The 18624-nt window shown below is 50.6% G+C and overlaps 1 protein-coding gene and 1 long non-coding RNA gene across 2 annotated transcripts in view; both read right to left on the bottom strand.

Annotated features, from left to right (window-relative positions):
- The window catches only part of LOC143696053 (uncharacterized), a 1205294-nt gene that overhangs the window by 380514 nt on the left and 806156 nt on the right, over nt 1-18624 (bottom strand). The gene's annotated exons all lie outside the window — the stretch shown is intronic.
- Nucleotides 7434-16166, bottom strand: LOC129126578 (uncharacterized). Its single transcript, XR_013185501.1, has 3 exons — nt 15962-16166; nt 7979-11036; nt 7434-7725 (listed from the first exon to the last, which is right to left on the bottom strand). It is a non-coding gene; the product is annotated as an uncharacterized LOC129126578 (long non-coding RNA).

Raw genomic sequence — 18624 nt, 5'->3', positions numbered from 1 at the left:
GTATTGAGTCCCTGTTAAAGGCAGGGCTTTTGGAGCCAAGGATGTCTCCCTACAACACTCCTATCTTGCCAGTCAACAAACTGGATGGATGGACACAAGGAGGAAACACAGAATTTTCAAGTGTTAAAATTAAGATTAACTGAGGCGAGTGGCCTGGGCCTTCCAGACAGGGAAAAAGAATTTGAATTATAGGTGGACGTTAAACAGGGTCTTGCCAAAGGAATTCTTGTGCTAAAATGTTTAACCCAGTGGCCAGAGAGCAGCCTCATTGTCTGCAGAATTGTGCAGCCACAGCTTCCGTGGGAGCAGAGGCCTGAAAACTGATGACAACAGGAGGATCTCCTAGAGTTCAAGTCTGGCATCAAGTTAAAGCTTTGACAACCAAAAGAGCCTCTCAATGGATGAGCAGGGCTCGGTTATTACAGTATGAAACTTGTTCAGTGGCACAGGAGGATTCAGAACTGAGGACAGGGCAAGGGTTTAACCCAGCCTCCTGTTTGAACAGCCTGGAGAGGGGCTGGCAAGGAACCCAGGACTGCACTCAAGGGACAGAGCTCCCGAGCCAGGCTGGGAGAGATTGATGGGACATTCCCTGGCCTGAGGGAGACAATGTGTTTGTGCATGGCTCTGCAAGGGCAGCAGAAGGGAAAAGAGCTACAAGACAGGCTGTTATTAAGGAAGGGGAATCAGACAAAGCGCAGGTCACCGGCCCATGCTCAGCTCAACCCAAGGAGCTGTGGGTGCTTGTAAGAGCCTGGCACTGAAATGCCCTGAGCAGGAAGGCTTCAAAATCTTCTGGTGACACCATGGCACCTAACAGGGGGGCAAAAGCAATTCTGACTGCTTCAGCAAGCACTGGATCACTTATTAACCTATTGCTAAAAGAAATAATTCAAAGATAATGGATTGTGGAAGCAATAGATTCAGATGGGGAACTCATTTTACAGGAAAGACCCTTCAGGGGGTTATGGCAGCTTTAGGAATACAATGGGACCTCCATAACCCCTGGCAAGCCCAGAGCTCGGGTTGGGTAGAAAGAATGAATGGGGAAATAAAGAAACACCTTTGGAAGCCGGAGATAGAAACCAAGATGCCATGGGTACAGCTTTTGCCATTGGCCTTGGCAAGAAAAAGAGCCAGACCCAAGGCAGATATTCAATTATCTCCCTTGGAATTCATGTCTGGAATTCCTTACCTGGGCAATTCTCCACCTAGTGCAGGGTGGAAATAAGGGATGTATTTAAGGCAGGCTGTAGCCAGGATCCTGTCTCCTGTGGAATCTCTCCCGCAGGAAGCTGGGCTGGCACAGAGCCTGCCCTGGGACTTTGCTGTTGCCAACACCCAGCCAGGCCATCGGCTCCTGCCTAAGGAGTGCAAAGCAGCACCACTGGTGGCCAAGGGGCCCACGCCAAGTGTCCCTGAGGCCAGAAACAGCCGCCAGCACAGCTGAGCACGGGGGGACCCCTCAGCCTGGCCTCAGGGGCTCTGAAGCCCCGGAGATTTGCACTTCCCGCCTGCAGCAGGACCATGGGAGCCGCCCCTGAGCCTGCCCTGAAGGCAACGCAGCAGCAGCCAGGGCTCCACAGCGGGCCAAGCCCCTGGGCCTGCCCACAGATCCTCTGCTCAAACCCTCGGGAATCCTGGCCACCCTCCCCTGGCACCTCCAGCCACTGCGGCCAAGCCTCGCTGCCGCTGCTGCAGCTCCAGCGCTGGCTGGGCCTGCACTGCCACAGCTGCTGGGGAGCACCGCGGCACAATTCCACCCTGGGGCTCACTCACACCCACACTCTGGGCTGCCTGCGACTGCACTGCTGCAAAATGTACCCATCCTGGTTCTTTTAAATCTTATTTCTCTGCTCAGAAAGGTTTCTCTACTCAAAGGTTTGCCTTTGGGAAAGAAATTTTAAAGGTTTTATTTAAGGGGTTCCCAGTCTGTTCGGATGTTAAACTCATCTCCACCACTCAATGGAGACGAGTTTAACATCCGAACAGACTGGGAATAGCCCAAAAGACACCCACAGAGATAAGGACCAGCAACAAAACATCAACGCCCCGCAGCAAACAGCAACCAACAGCTACCCCAGACACTGCCCCCGCACAGCTGGAGACACCTGGTCTGGAAAAGGCTGAGAAGGAAATCCAGGAGTGTGGGCGGAATTCACAGCAGAGGGGAAGAAATCCGAGTCTAATAGGAAACCAAACACTAAAAACTTACACGACTTGGAAGCAATGAACATTAAAGCAGTGGATTTAGATTGGTTCAGACTAGGTAAAGTTTAGGAAAAATCGAGTAAAACTGACATGTCATGGAATGATGTTTTCTGCACAGCCGGGCTATGTGTGGATGAAATTATTTCTGTTGCCCATCCTGGCCAGAACCAAGCAATGCCTTGACTCTCTCACACGAAAGAGATTCTTGGAGAGTTTTTGTTTTCCCTACAGTTTCAGTGATAAGATTACAACATGAGAAACATTTGTTATAATAATCCTACTTTATATTGTCAGGTAGGTTTGGGACAGAAGGGTGAGAATCAATTTTTGGTCTGGGTTTTTCCATGTTCGCCTTTATGTTGCATTTTGCAAAATTGAAGAACTTTAACCGTGATACTTTTAACTCTTAAATAGTTAATACTTTTTTTAAAAAAAGCAGATTCCGGGGGGCCACATGTGACTCACCAGATGGCAGCCCTGGAAGAGAAGCTTTGGTTCTAGTCAGCCAGGAGAGGAGCTTTAGGAATGCAAATGAACCCTGCTGGGCAAAGCCTGGCCAATGTACCTGGGTCTCTTGCCTGGGGCAGGAATTGGGCTGATTCCCCCTGCCCCTCACCCCGAGCTCTGCCTGCTTGCACTGATGGAATTTGCACAGCTCAAGGCAGAGCCCGGGGTGAGGATATCTGACCCTGCGACAGAAACAGGTGAAGCTGCACAGGGAAACAGCAAATGGAGAATGTTGGGAAAACTTCACTATAAATAAATGGGGGGGAATCATCCCTCTGCCCACTCCAACGTGTGCTGTCACTGTCTATGTTATATAGGGTGGATTAGAGCACTGAGATGTTCTTGCTACCACAAGTTCCGGGAAATCAGTTGGGAATCCAAGTATTTGATGATTTAATTAGAGACAAATGGTCAATTGATGCAGCCCTGGCTGGAGAGAGCGGCCAAAAATGGGGAGAAGATGAACGGCCAGCAGAACAAATCCTACAACACCATGGACCAGCCCCTGGGAACCCAAACCAATTCATATCAGGAGCCACAGAACCCATTTCTCATTTCAATGGCACCATTAGATTACAAGCTGGCCTCGGAATAACCAACCAGACAGCTCCAGCTCCTGACCTTCCTGCTGAGCAATCCACTGAAATGAGGAACACAACATTTCACCATGGGATGGGATCAGATCATCTGATAGCAGAGAAAAGAGGAGTTTGTGGAAAATCAAATGACTCAAACTGGTCTTGGCAAATAGATGACAAAGCCAAAGATAACAAAGGAAACAAAAAAGCAGCTCATGTACCAGTCCAAACGTGGAAAGGATGGGAATGGGACATGGTTTTGTGGTTCCCTGGCAGACCATGGGTTAAACGAATGCTGCTTCTGCTCTGATGTGCTGCAGCACCTCTCACCTTTTTACCATGCTCCGCACCTTGAGAATGCAGCTCATTCAGCAGCTGAGCGAGGGGCCAGGGACTTGTAGATAAGGAAGTAAGGGGCGAAACCACCAGCTTCAATAAATGTTATTAATTAACACGGACTGCTGCTCACAGAATGTCCCGCTAAATTCCTGAACGTCGAGAACAAAAAAGACTTAACAGAGCCGTGAATATCGGCTGTTCTACAAAAGTGGGGGTGCACATTAACGAGGACGTGCAGTTGGCAGATCGGGAGGTCTGAACCTTCCAAGTACCTCGGCCAGTGGGCAAAGGGAGAGGGAGATGAGGCGGGAAAATGAGGATAAAAAGGAGGCTGCGAACTACAACAATGGCAGCGAGCGCACGGCAAATGCGCCACGGCCTCTCCCTCTGCTCAGCAATAAAGTCACTTGTACAGGACTCCTCTGTCTCCTCGGGGCACGGAAACCTCCGGCCACGTGAATTTCCCCGCACAGCCCCGGGCACGGGGCAGCCGCCCCTGTGCCAGCCACAGGAACCGGGCCGAGCCAGCGCTGCTCCGGCAGCGGCTCCTGCCGAGGCAGCGGCCGCAAGGAGACCGCGGGCAGCCGCTCCCGCAGCGCCCTCACGGCAGCGGCACCACGGGCCGGACACGGCACAAGGAACCCGCCTGAGCCCCCTGCCGCCCCCGAGGCCCGCAGCGAGCCCCGAGCCCCCGCACAACCCAGCGCGGCTCCCACCTGCGCTGCGGCCGCCTCCCAGCTCCGCCGCCGCCTCACCGGTGGCTCCCGGTCACTCCCAGTATGGTCCAAATCACTCCCGGTAGGATCCCAGTTGCCCCCGACACGGTCCCAGCGGCTCCCAGTCATGCCCTGTATGGTTCCTTTCACTCTCAGTCCCTCTCAGGAAGAGCCCAGTGTGGCCCCAGGCACTTCCAGGATGAGCCCGGTCACACCTTACCCGATGCCATTTGCCCCCGCTGTGGTCCCAGTTGCTGCCAGTATAAGTCCAGTCACCTCCAGTTTGATCCCAGTTACTCCCAGACACTCCCAGTACTATGCCAGTCACTCCAAGTGTCACCCCATCAGTCCCGGTATGATCCCAGTATGACCCCAGCATGGGGCAGCTGCTCCCAGTATGATCCCAGTTGCTCCCTGCATTATTCCAGTTTCTCTTCTTCACCCCTACTACAGATCTGATCACTCCCAGTATGATTCCAGTCAGTCCCACGATGATCCAAACCATTCCCAGTCCCTCCCAGTCCAATCTCAATTGTCCCCTGCATGTTCCCAGTAGCCCTCAGTGTGGTCCCAGTATATCCCAGTATGATCTCTGCTGCCTCAGTTCTGCTCCCAGTGGGTTCTTTTCCCAGTCTGTCCCAGTCCATTCCAGTCTGTCCCAGTCTCTCTCCAGCAGCTGCTGCCCACCCCCCCCTCCCAACCCCATTCCCGGGCACTGGGACCCCCCCTGCACCCCCTTATCCTGCACCAACACCCCCCTGCACCCCCTTTCCCGGGTATCCTCCTCTCCCAGCCCCTGGATCCCCCATTTCCGTGAGCCCAGGGAGCCCCGGGCCCCCATTCCCGGCCAGCCCGGGGCACCTCAGCCCCAGCCTCCCTTTGCTGGGAAACCCGGCCTGGGCACGGGGCTCTGCGGCCGCTCTGGGATTTATGATCCCCCAAAGGAAAGGGAGAGAACAGCAGAGAGAGAGCGAGAGAGAGAAGGAGATTGGGAATCAGGGATCGGGTCCCAGCGCCCAGCCCTGCTCCGCCGGGGGTGGGACCCGCACCCGCAGCAAAAATTGGCTCCGCTGCTCCCGCTGCTTGCCCGGCTTTGGGCCGAGCCCAGCGGGGTCCGGGCAGAGTTTGAGCGCAGGGCCGGGAGTTCAGCAGAGCCCGGCCCGGGGGTCCCGCAGGGCGCGGCCCTGGAGGGTCCCAGACGGATCCCCGAGGGATCCAGAGGGGTGCCAGGAGGGGATCCAGGTGAATTCCCTGGAATTCGCCCTTTCCCCCTCCCCGCGCGCTCCCTCGGGCACTTTCGCTTTCGCGTCTCTGCAGCCGCGATCGGGGACGGCTGCGATGGCCCCAGCGCTGGGGCTGGGGGTGCTCCGGGGGCTCCTGGGGCTCCTGGGGGACCCGGGGGCCGCGACCAAAGGTGAGTGGGACCCCCCGAAACCGGGACCCCCCTGAACCGCAATTCCCGGGCACCGGGACCCCCTTGATCTTCCATTCCTGGGCAGGGGAACCCTCCTGAACCCCCATTTTGGGTCATGCCACCCCCCCTCACTCCACTTCCCCAGCACCGGGACCCCCCTGTACCCCCTCATCTGGCACCGAGATCCCCTGAACCCCTATTTCTGTTCACCGGGACCCCCCTGAACCGCAATTCCTGGGCACCGGGAACTCCCTAAACCTCCATTCCCGGGTACCGGGACTCCCCTGAACCCCCATTTTCGGTCCTGTGACCCCCTCAGCACCCTTTTTCAGCACCGGGACCCCCCTGAACCCCCATTCCTGAGCACGCGGACCCCCTTGAGCGCCCATTTCTGGGCACAGGGACCCCCTGTACCCCCTTGCCCAGCATTGGCACCGCCCTGTACCCCCTCATGTGGCCCCAGGACCCCCCTGAATCCCCATTTCTGGTCACCGACGCCCCCGGAACCGCAATTCCCGGCCACCGGGACCCCCTTGAATCCCGAATTCCTGGAAGGAAACTCCCCCCGAACCCGCATTCCCCGGCACGGGAACCCCCTGAACCCCAATTTTTGGGCACTGGGACCCCCCTGCCCCCCCTAATCCGGGCCTAGGATCCCCCCGCACCCCCGTCAGTGCTCTGGGACGCCCTGCACGCCCATTCCCGGCCACCTCGTCCTTCCCAGACCCCAGACCCGCCCTTTTCCTCGGCTTTTGGACCCCCAGATCTCCCAAATTTCGGCGTCCCCCCAGTTCTTCATTCCCGGCGCTTCCTGGAAGGGGTTCCAGGGGATCCCGGAGGGTCCCCTGGGGTTCCAGGGGGTCAAGAGACCCCCCTTGAACGTTCATTTCGGGACACTGGGACCCCCCCTGTACCCCCTTCTCAGCCCCGATAACCCCTGCACCCCCTTATCTGCAGCCTGGAACCCCCTGAGCCCCCATTCCCGGGCAGGGAAACCGCCCTGAACCCCAATTTCTGGGCACCGGGATCCACTACATCCCCTTACCCGGCACCGGGACCCCCTGAACCTCAATTTTCAGGCACCAGGACCCCTTGAACCCCGGAACTCGGGAACGGAAGCCCCCGGAACCCCATTCCTGGGCACCGGGACCCCAGTGCATCCCGTTATCTGGCCCTGGGACCCCCTGCACCCCTTTTCCCAGCACCAGATCCCAGCCAGGCCATTATCTGGCACCGGCACCCCTGAACCCCCCATTCCTGGGCACCGGGACCCCACTGCATCCCCTTATACAGCACCAGGACCCCCTGAACCCCCATTCCACTGCACCAGGACCCCCGTGCACCCCCATATCCGAGACTGGAACCCTCCCAAACCCTCCGTTCTCAGGCACAGGGACCCCCCCTGCACCCCCTTATCCAGCACGGGGACCCTCCTGCACCCCCTCATGCAGCACCAATGCCCCCCCGCACCCCCTTTCCCGGCCCTCCCCCTCTCAGACACCCCAGCCCCCGCTTTTCCTTGACCCCAGCACCCCCTGGACCCCCACTCCTGCCTTCCACAGCCCCCACCCACCACCTTCCTCAACACCGGGGACCATGCACCCCCTTTCCTGGGCACAGGGACCCCCTGGACACCCCATTGTTATAAAATTGACTCAAAACGAGTAATTTCCAATCAAAGAATTTATTAATTATTGAAGCAGTTATACTACGTAAGCAAAGGCTCAGCGCTGGGCGACAGGGGAGTCTCCGCTCCACCAACTGCCGCCCCAACTAGTTTCTGATTCAGTCCTTTTATCCTCTCCATCCTTCAGGAGTCCATGTTATCTCAGAGTTCTCTGCGCCTGCGCTGGTTGTTGCTAGGGGGTCATCCTTCTGTCTCCTGGTGGTCGGTGATAAAGGCTGCGGAGTCTTCCTCAGCCGCGTCTTCTTCACCCTATGTCCTTATTTGGTGACTTCTCTGTGGAAAATTACCAAAATCTTATGATTAACGCAATATGTGCCCTATCAAGCTTAAGCAAGCAAATGTCCTGCCTTGCAGACTGTTTATCTGCCCCTGCCCCTTCCCCAGCTTTTCCCTGGTCGTTATCTCTGTGAGTTATCTGCTTGTACCATTTGTCAGCGGGAAAGGTTTCCCTGCTGGGTGTTTATCTGCCCCTGCCCTTTCCCCAGCCTTTCCCTGGCCGTTATTTCTGTGAGTTATCTGTTTGTACCATTTGCTGGGTGGGACTATGTGTGGGCTCCTGCAACCCCTTCCCTGGTATCCTTGTAGCTCATATCTCATGAAGTAGTACAGAAATAGTCAGCAGACAACTCTTGTAACACACTGGTCTCTTTTTCGTGACGAACAAAATGTAGTCCCTCATCTCAATCCCCCCTTTGTTTTGATACTCAATTTTGTTCGTCAAAACGCTCTAATTCCCTTTTGCTGAGCTCCAGAGATTCTTCTGGATCATCCATCTTCAAGGTTCCGTATTTTGCTCGTGTGAGCATAAGGTGAGCAGCTTCTAATCTGCCTTTTACAATGCTAATCAATTTATTAAAAATACAAGGGCCAAACGTGAGTCCCAATAGTAAGAGAAGTAGTGGACCCGCTATCGTTGATAATAAAGTTGTAAGCCAAGGAGAATAGTTAAACCAAGATTCATAGCAGCTTTGGTGTTTTTCCCTTTCTCTTTGTCTTCTTTCTAGCCCCTCCCTTAGTTTTGCCATTGAGTCCCGTATAATTCCGCTCTTGTTTACATATGTGCAGCATTCTTCTCTTAAAGCAGCACATAGTCCTCCTTGTTGCAGGAATAATAGATTTAACCCCCTTCGATTTTGTAAGGCTACCTCTGCTAGGGAATCTAATGATTCTGTGAGGTCTTTGATGGAGGTTTCGATCCTCCTGAGGTCTTCATCTACAGAGGCTCTTAGTTCTTGGAATCCTCGGTGTTGCTGTATGAGTGAGGCTATTCCTCTTCCTGTCCCGGCTGCAGCTATTCCTAGTAACATTGCTACAGTGAAGGTTGTGAATATTTCCCGTTTCACTATGTGGGGTCCTATATTTTGATATTGTTCATAAACGTACTCTACGGGGTGGTAAAGGACTCTGGGTACTATCAATACTTGAATACAAAAGTCACTGGATTCATTAAATCGGTCTATATTTATACATGGGGTGACTCCGAGAGTGTTACAGACCCATTTAGTATTTGCTGCTGGCAGTATCCAGCTGGCAGGTTTCTTAGGGTCACTCAAATTCCCCATAACCTGACATAGATGTCGTTTTTCCACTGGTACTCGTCCTATACATCTTCCTCTCCCCGTTACCCTTGCCAAGGTTATCCCTCTCGATTCTTCTCCTTCTTTTTTCCATAGGCACCTAGCTGGGTTGGTCCCATTTACTCGTCTGCTTTTTGCTGTTACCCCTATGGCTTCATAGAACGGGGGGTTTACGGTGTAACACAGCCAACATTCCTCAGTTAGATTTGGATGGGTCTCATTCAGGACTAGGAAAGTGGCCTGTAATATTTTCCACAAGTCCCCTTCTCCCGGGTTTTCAGGTCCTCGGGTCGAATCAGTAAAGTTTTGCTTATACATTTCTGGAAAACTAGTGGTTGGGGCTGTTTCTGATTCATTTCCATTATTTTCTCCTAGCGTTAGTTCTCCAGCTATCGCCTGGTTTGGTCCAATTGGTTCGGGGTCGTGTGGCACGGTTGTCTTTTGGATTATAAAGTGCCCCCCTCTGTCTGTCCCTGGTTCCCATAATCGGGCTCCCCACATTTTCCCTAATAACCAGACTTGGTCATGTGGTTTTGTCACATTAATGTAAATCATATTGCATGTTCCATCTAACCCTCCTTCTTTCTGGGTATATGTGGAAGTGGGCTGTGTACACCTGTATGGACCCCATCCAGTTCTGATAAACCCGTCCTTGTTCCCCCCAAAGGAGCTTACTGATACACAGTCCCAATAAGCACAGTAAAAGTGTCCTGGATAGTTACAATACCCTTTTCCCGGGTTTGAGCTTGGACAAAAATAACATCCAAACTGATTTAAACATGGATTTACAGGTATTAAATCACACAAAGTACATAAAAAGCTGGGTACGCCAGACGTGATTTTGGTCTGGATAACATACTGGTCTTCCCATCTAATCAGTGACCATTTGAAGGGTTGATGTGAATACCCTTCTGCCCCTGAACTTGTTACGATGCACCAGAAAAGAATTAAGGCTTGTAATTTGGGGCTGTCATTGTCGGAGCTCAGGTTGAATTTTACCTTTGGTTTCCCCAGTGGTGGGTTACCAATCCTGGGGCAGGACAGCCAACATTTCCTGGACATCCCATATGGGGGTCGGGGCTTCCGACGGACTCCACTGGTTATTACCTCTCTGCCTCGCCCGACGACTCGGTTGCTGCGAGCCTCGGGGTTTGCCATCTTCTCGGCAGCAGGGGTATTCTTCAGGAGCCGGATAAACCTCCCGTTTCCACTTTTTAGCACTGGCGGCCCAGTTATCAGCTTTTATTAATGAGAGGTCACGCCGCAAATTGGGGGCTTTCTTCCGACACACCACTTCCAGGATGTCCAGGAGAAAGGGGATCGGTTCGTTAGGGTGGTAGCAGAACCGATCAGGATTTACCCCTTTGGAAAAGGTTTCCCACCACTCGTCAGATCCAAGCTTTACCTCCCCCATAGCAACTCTGCTACTAAGAATGATAGAAGTTAGTCTCCTCTCTTTCTCATAGCACGGCGTACAAATTCCCCTAGGTGTTCTACCACTCCGACAATGAGACCACCAAGGTTCGTGACACAATTTACAGGAAAAGCATACAAGGGGGTGACAGTCACAATCTAACCAGTTACACTTTAACCTAATATCTTTGTTTTGTGCTTTTTCCCCCTCCCATGTGTGCCCTTTATGTTCTAATCTTGGGGACTTAAAGTAGGGCTTTCTCAACTCGTCCTCTAAGAGTTTGCAATATCCAAGAGCCTCCCGATTCCCTATTAGCTGGGTTTGGAGATAATGGTTATCTCCAACCCAGATTATTATCCAAATCATTTATCAGTTCGTTTCAGCTTTAATTTGGTTTCTCCCGGGAGACTGCAAACCTCCCAGCTGTGAGGGGGTTTTACCGGTCCTTTTATGCGACTAGCATGAGTCCATCCTTTTTCAGCGGTTCGTATGGCTGCTTCTGTGGTGAGGAGTACTTGGAACGGTCCTTCCCACCTTGGAGTCAAGGGGTTTTCTTTCCAGCTTTTCACGAGCACCCAATCTCCTGGCTGTACCTGGTGTAAGATAAAATCTAAAGGAGGCCGTTGTGCTAACATACCTTTTTCCCATAATGCCTTTCTGTACTTTGTCAATTTCACCAAATATTTTTGCGTACATGTGTCATTAATGACAGGATGTTCGTTAGGATTTTCTAGGTTATACGGCATCCCATACATCATTTCAAAGGGTGATACCCCTAAATCAGCTCTAGGTCTTGTTCTTATATTTAGCAATGCTAGAGGAATACATTTAACCCAGGTCAAATTGGTTTCTGCTACCAGTTTGGTCAATTGCTTTTTTATTTCCCCATTCATTCGTTCAACTCGTCCAGAGCTCTGGGGATGCCAGGGGGCATGTTGTTCCCACCGTATGCCCAGAGCTGTTGCTAAGTTTTGGGTAACTTGGGAAATAAAATGCGGCCCTCTATCTGAGTCAATGACTTCTGGGACCCCGTATCTCGGGATTATCTCTTCCATCAATATTTTCGTAACTACTTTGGCTGTTTCTCTTACGGTTGGGAAGGCTTCCACAAAATGTGTTAGGTGGTCCACCAAGACCAATAAATATTTGGTTCTCCCTACTTTGGGGAGCTCGGTGAAATCTATCTGAATGTGGGAGAAAGGCCTTTTCGCTAGCGGTCGGCCTCCCTCCGGTAATTTTCTCAAATTTTTTCTATTTACTTGTAAGCAAATTAGGCATCCTCTGGTTACTTGTTTGGCAATGTCCCAGATTCCCACACTCACATACTTTGCAGCAAAATAATCTACCAGTCCCTGTGATCCCCAATGTGTTTTTTGATGTATCTTAGTCAGTAATCTATGTGCCAATGCTCTAGGTATTATTTCTCTGCCATCTGCTAATTTCCATGCTCCTTGTGCATCCCTTTTAGCTCCTAGTTCTTGTATTTTATTCTCTTCCTCTTTGTTAAACTTGATGTCGGGGTCAGGTTCTGGCGTTTGGGAGTGTTCTATGTTTTCCTGCAAAGTGAGGAGTCTCAGGGCAGCCCGTTTAGCCTCCTGGTCAGCTGCATTATTTCCCCTACTTCTCAAATCCAGTCCTTTTTGGTGACCTTTCAGGTGAACTATAGCTATTTTTCGGGGTTTTCGTAGGGCACTGAGCACGTCTAATATTAATTTACGGTGAACTAAATCTTTCCCTTGTGAATTTATTAGTCCTCTTTCCTCCCATATTTTGCCAAATGTATGGACTACCCCATAGCTATATTTCGAGTCCGTAAAAATAGTCCCATCTTTTCCTGTTAACCATTCCAGGGCTCGTAGTACAGCATATAGTTCACATGCTTGGGCGGACCAGGATCCACTAAGGGGTCCCGATTCTATCACTTCCAGGTTGGGTCCCCTTATGATAGCATATCCTGATTTTCTCCTTCCCTCAACTACTCTGGAGGATCCATCCACAAACAGTCTTCCTCCTTTTTCCAATTCCTCTTCTTCCAAATCTGGTCTGATTTTTGTCTGTTCTTCTATAGTCACTATACAATCATGTGTTAGTGCTTCTTCTGGTCCTCCATATAAGAAGGAAGCTGGATTTTGGATATTAGTAGTTTCTAGAGTTAAATTTGGAGCCTCAATTAATATTCCTTCATATTTTAGAAGCCTTGCGTCTGAGATCCATTTTTCAGCCTTTTGCTGTAAGACTCCCCGTATGTTAGGGGGGGACAGCACTTTCAGGCTGCTATTAAATGTAATTTTCCGGGCTTCTTCTACCAAAAGAGCACATCCTACAATTGCTTGTAAGCACGTAGGCCATCCTCTGCTTACTGGGTCCAAGATCTTTGATAGATAAGCCACCGGTTTCCTTTTCTCTGCCCATTCTTGAGTAAGGACCCCATATGCGACCCCCTTGTCTACGTTTATGAACAAAAAGAAGGGTCTATTAGTATTAGGTAAACTTAATACCGGGGCATGGATTAGGCTCTCTTTAAGCTCTTGCAGCCTTTCGGTGTCCTCCTGATCCCATTTTAGGAGTCCCTCTTGAGTAAGTTTCTGATACAAGAAAGTCGCCTTACTACTGTAGTTTTCAATCCATTGTCGACAATAACCAGTTAGTCCAAGTATTTGCCTGATTTGTCTCTTATTTCTTGGAATTGGTAATGCTAAAATCGCCTGTATTCGTTCGGGGTCTATTCTCTTCTCTCCTTTCTTTAGATAATGGCCTAGGTATTTTACTTCTTCTTCGACAAATTGTAGTTTTGCCTTGGAGACTTTCAATCCCTTTAATCCTAAAAAGTTCAATAACTTAATACTTTCTTTCCGTACATTCTCTTCCTGCTGCCCCGCCAGGAGTAGATCATCTACGTATTGGATTAATGTAACCCCTGGCCCCACTTGGTAATCCTGTAAAATTTGCTCTAAAGCCTGCCCGAAGAGATTAGGGGACTCAGTGAATCCTTGAGGGAGTACCGTCCATCTTAATTGTTGTCTCCTTCCCGTATCGGGGTCTTTCCATTCAAATGCAAAATAATCCCGGCTTTCTTTAGCCAAAGGGCATGCCCAAAAGGCATCTTTGAGATCTATAACACTGTACCATAAATTCTCAGGCCCCAGTTTAGTCAAGAGGGTATAAGGATTTGCCACCACCGGGAACCGGGCTACAGTTCGCTTGTTTATTTCCCTTAAATCATGCACCAATCGATAGGTGCCGTTTGGCTTTTTAACTGGTAGGATGGGAGTATTGAACGGAGACATACAGGGTTCTAACAATCCATTCTTCAACAACCTTTCTATTTCTGGTTTTAATCCTCGTCTCCCTTCTGGGGATAATGGGTATTGCTTTATTCGGACGGGGACATCTGGATTTTTGATAGTTACCGAAAATGGAGTGATTTTTAGCTGTCCCACGCTCTCAGGTGTGTACCAGACTTCAGGGTTAATTTGCTTTTCATCTTCTACCCTTAAAGGGCATAATTTAATTTTTAATTCCTTATTATCTACACCTATACTAATCCCTAATTCTATAATCATGTCTCGCCCGAGCAGATTATAATCTGACTCGGGTACCAATAATAGATTTCCCATCCCTATTTTGGATCCTGATTCTATAGTCACATTTTTTATGATTTGTACTTCAAAAGGTTCCCCTTTTGCCCCTATGACAGTGGCAGTTTCTTTAGAGATGGTACATCCTTTTGGTAGGTTCTGTACCGTGGATCTTTCTGCCCCCGTATCTACCAAGAATTCAATTTCTTGGTTGTGGGGACCCACTTTAAGTTTTATCAAGGGCTCTTTATGATTTTTCCGGGTCCCCACCAAATAGAGCCCCTGACCCCCCTAGTCCATTTGGAACTGCTTCTCGTCTCTGATTCGGACTCTACATTCTCGCTTAAAATGCCCTTTTTTTCCGCAATAAAAACACACCTTCACCCCTTCTGACTCCCCTATACTTTTCTCTTTTTGTTCACTCGAACCTCCCTTTCGCCCTTCTCTTTGGTATCTCCCCCCACCTGTTGCTGTGACCATCAACCTTACTTGTCTGCGGTCTCTTTCGTCGTCCCTACGGACATATACTTTCTGTGCCTCCCTAAGCAGTTCATCCAGCCCCCTGTCCTGCCAGTCCTCTAATTTCTGGATTTTCTTCTTTATGTTGTCCCACGATTTTAAAACGAAATGGACTTTCAGCATTGACTGTGAAGTTTGGCTATCGGGGTCCATTCCGGAGTACAATTGTAAGTTCCGCCGTAATCTCTCGAGCCATTCCGTAGGCGACTCGTCCTTCTTTTGCCTATCGTTGAATGCCCGATCTATATTTTGCCCCCTCGGGACTGAGTCCCTAATCCCCTGAATAATTATGGTCCTTAAATCCTGCATATGTGTTCTATGTGCCGCATTTTGATGGTCCCAATGGGGGTTCTGTAGGGGCCATTTAGCGTCCGCAGCCGGGCCTTGGACATGCTGCGTGTCCCAAATACGCATTCCTTCCCTTCTTATCATATTCCGTTCTTCAGTAGAGAACAGAATGCCCAAAATGGACTGCATTTCTTCCCAGGTATAGATGTTTGGTCCTAAGAACCGGTCGACCCTCTCGGCTACCCCAAAAGGGTCCTCTAATAAATGTCCCATGTCCTTCTTAAAGTCTCGTACATCTGCCGAACTCAAGGGGACAGTAATAAATCCTATACCCGCCTGTGGTCCACCCATGGGCATCTCCCGTAGAGGGAATAGCCCCGTCTCAACCCTACTGCGGCTCCTTGTAATCGGGCCTTGGTAACCGGTTTGGTTAACCTCCCCTTGGTTACCCTCTTCATCATTGTTCGGTGCAGGTGGTTGTGGAGGTGGTGGGGCATTGGGTGCTGGCGGTGGGACATATGGGGGCGGTGCTATAATTAAGTCGCCCAAATGATTGTCCCTCTTCCCCTTTTTGTCCGGATCCCCTTTCCCTTCTCTTAATTGGAAAACATACACTTCGGGTCTTGCTACCCATATTTTGGCATAATCACTCTCCTCTTGCGAGAAGGGCTCTTTAGAATTTACCCATAGGTTCAAGTCCTGTCGAACCCAGTCTTCAGATGATCCAAACACGGGCCAAAAAACTTTTTTGGAAATCTCTTTCCCACCCCATACTTCCATGCAATAATGTATCATTCTGGCCCTATCCTTAGTCTCGGTCCCCGGGTAATGCTTCCAATTACTAAGCATGAATCCTAGGGGGCTGTCCCTTGGAATGGGGGGGAGTTTGACTTGGGTTGGGGTCTTGCTTTTCCCCTGCCCCATTCGTCCGGAGTGCCTTCTTTCACTCTCAAATTCCTTTCACTTCCCCTTTTTTCGTGGCCCGAGCCCTCGCGGGTCTACGGGAACCGCACTACTCAAGGGTCCGCACTCACTTGGAGAGTCCGGCTGCCGGCCCTCCTCTCATTCACACTTGTCCACCGCCACACTCCGGGATCCCAACCCCGCCCGAACGGATTCCCTTTTATACTTACGCGTCCTGCGTCTTCGTCCGGACTCCGTGCACAGATTATTAAGGGGTTCACCGGTATAATTTGTCCCGTTTGCTTACTAGTATATATTTTAGGGTCGTCGGTGAGAGTGGCGGAGGTTCTCCCAGAGGGGCCACCCGGAAAGCACTGGATGAGGCGCCCCCCACTCTGGGTAGATCTTACCCGATCCAAACTCTCATCCGAGTCACGGCACAAAACTGTTATAAAATTGACTCAAAACGAGTAATTTCTAATCAAAGAATTTATTAATTATTGAAGCAGTTATACTACGTAAGCAAAGGCTCAGCGCTGGGCGACAGGGGAGTCTCCGCTCCACCAACTGCCGCCCCAACTAGTTTCTGGTTCAGTCCTTTTATCCTCTCCATCCTTCAGGAGTCCATGTTATCTCAGAGTTCTCTGCGCCTGCGCTGGTTGTTGCTAGGGGGTCATCCTTCTGTCTCCTGGTGGTCGGTGATAAAAGGCTGCGGAGTCTTCCTCAGCCACGTCTTCTTCACCCTATGTCCTTATTTGGTGACTTCTCTGTGGAAAATTACCAAAATCTTATGATTAATGCAATACGTGCCCTATCAAGCTTAAGGAAGCAAATGTCCTGCCTTGCAAACTGTGCCCTATCAAGCTTAAGCAAGCAAATATCCTGCCTTGCAGACTGTTTATCTGCCCCTGCCCCTTCCCCAGCTTTTCCCTGGTCGTTATCTCTGTGAGTTATCTGCTTGTACCATTTGTCAGCGGGAAAGGTTTCCCTGCTGGGTGTTAATCTGCCCCTGCCCTTTCCCCAGCCTTTCCCTGGTCATTATTTCTGTGAGTTATCTGTTTGTACCATTTGCTGGGTGGGACTATGTGTGGGCTCCTGCAACCCCTTCCCTGGTATCCTTGTAGCTCATATCTCATGAAGTAGTACAGAAATAGTCAGCAGACAACTCTTGTAACACACTGGTCTCTTTTTCATGACGAACAAAATGTAGTCCCTCATCTCAATTCCCCCCCACTTATTTATAGTAAAGTTTTCCCAACATTCTCCATTTGCTGTTTCCCTTTGCAGCTTCACCCTGCTTTTTTTAAAAAAAGTATTAACTATTTAAGAGTTAAAAGTATCACGGTTAAAGCTCTTCAATTTTGCAAAATGCAACATAAAGGCGAACATGGAAAAACCCTGACCAAAAATTGATTCTCACCCTTCTGTCCCAAACCTACCTGACAATATAAAGTAGGATTATTATAAAAAATGTTTCTCATGTTGTAATCTTATCACTGAAACTGTAGGGAAAACAAAAACTCTCCAAGAATCTCTTTAGTGTGAGAGAGTCAAGGCATTACTTGGTTCTGGCCAGGATGTGCAACAGAAATACTTTCATCCACACATGGCCCGGCTGTGCAGAAAACATCATTCCATGACATGTCAGTTTTACTCGATTTTTCCTAAACTTTACGTAGTCTGAACCAATCTAAATCCACTGCTTTAATGTTCATTGCTTCCAAGTCGTGTAAGTTTTTAGTGTTTGGTTTCCTATTAGACTCGGATTTCTTCCCCTCTGATGTGAATTCGGTCCACACTCCTGGATTTCCTTCTCAGCCTTTTCCAGACCAGGTGTCTCCAGCTGTGCGGGGGCAGTGTCTGGGGTAGCTGTTGGTTGCTGTTTGCTGCGGGGCGTTGATGTTTTGTTGCTGGTCCTTATCTCTGTGGGTGTCTTTTGGGCTATTCCCAGTCTGTTCGGATGTTAAACTCGTCTCCATTGAGTGGTGGAGGTGAGTTTAACATCCGAACAGACTGGGAACCCCTTAAATAAAACCTTTAAAATTTCTTTCCCAAAGGCAAACCTTTGAGTAGAGAAACCTTTCTGAGCAGAGAAATAAGATTTAAAAGAAGCAGGATGGGTACATTTTGCAGCAGTGCAGTAGCAGGCAGCCCAGAGTGTGGGTGTGAGTGAGCCCCAGGGTGGAATTGTGCCGCGGTGCTCCCCAGCAGCTGTGGCAGTGCAGGCCCAGCCAGCGCTGGAGCTGCAGCAGCGGCAGCGAGGCTTGGCCGCAGTGGCTGGAGGTGCCAGGGGAGGGTGGCCAGGATTCCCGAGGGTTTGAGCAGAGGATCTGTGGGCAGGCCCAGGGGCTTGGCCCGCTGTGGAGCTCTGGCTGCTGCTGCGTTGCCTTCAGGGCAGGCTCAGGGCCGGCTCCCATGGTCCTGCTGCAGGCGGGAAGTGCAAATCTCCGGGGCTTCAGAGCCCCTGAGGCCAGGCTGAGGGGTCCCCCCGTGCTCAGCTGTGCTGGCGGCTGTTTCTGGCCTCAGGGACACTTGGCGTGGGCCCCTTGGCCACCAGTGGTGCTGCTTTGCACTCCTTAGGCAGGAGCCGATGGCCTGGCTGGGTGTTGGCAACAGCAAAGTCCCAGGGCAGGCTCTGTGCCAGCCCAGCTTCCTGGGGGAGAGATTCCACAGGAGACAGGATCCTGGCTACAGCCTGCCTTACATTTACATCCCTTATTTCCACCCTGCACTAGGTGGAGAATTGCCCAGGTAAGGAATTCCAGACATGAATTCCAAGGGAGATAATTGAATATCTGCCTTGGGTCTGGCTCTTTTTCTTGCCAAGGCCAATGGCAAAAGCTGTACCCATGGCATCTTGGTTTCCATCTCCGGCTTCCAAAGGTGTTTCTTT

The sequence above is a fragment of the Agelaius phoeniceus genome, chromosome 28, assembly GCF_051311805.1.
Source record: "Agelaius phoeniceus isolate bAgePho1 chromosome 28, bAgePho1.hap1, whole genome shotgun sequence".
Classification (NCBI taxonomy): domain Eukaryota; kingdom Metazoa; phylum Chordata; class Aves; order Passeriformes; family Icteridae; genus Agelaius; species Agelaius phoeniceus.
The sequence above is the reverse complement of the archived record's forward strand: the minus strand, read 5'-3'. Positions and strand labels throughout refer to the sequence as shown.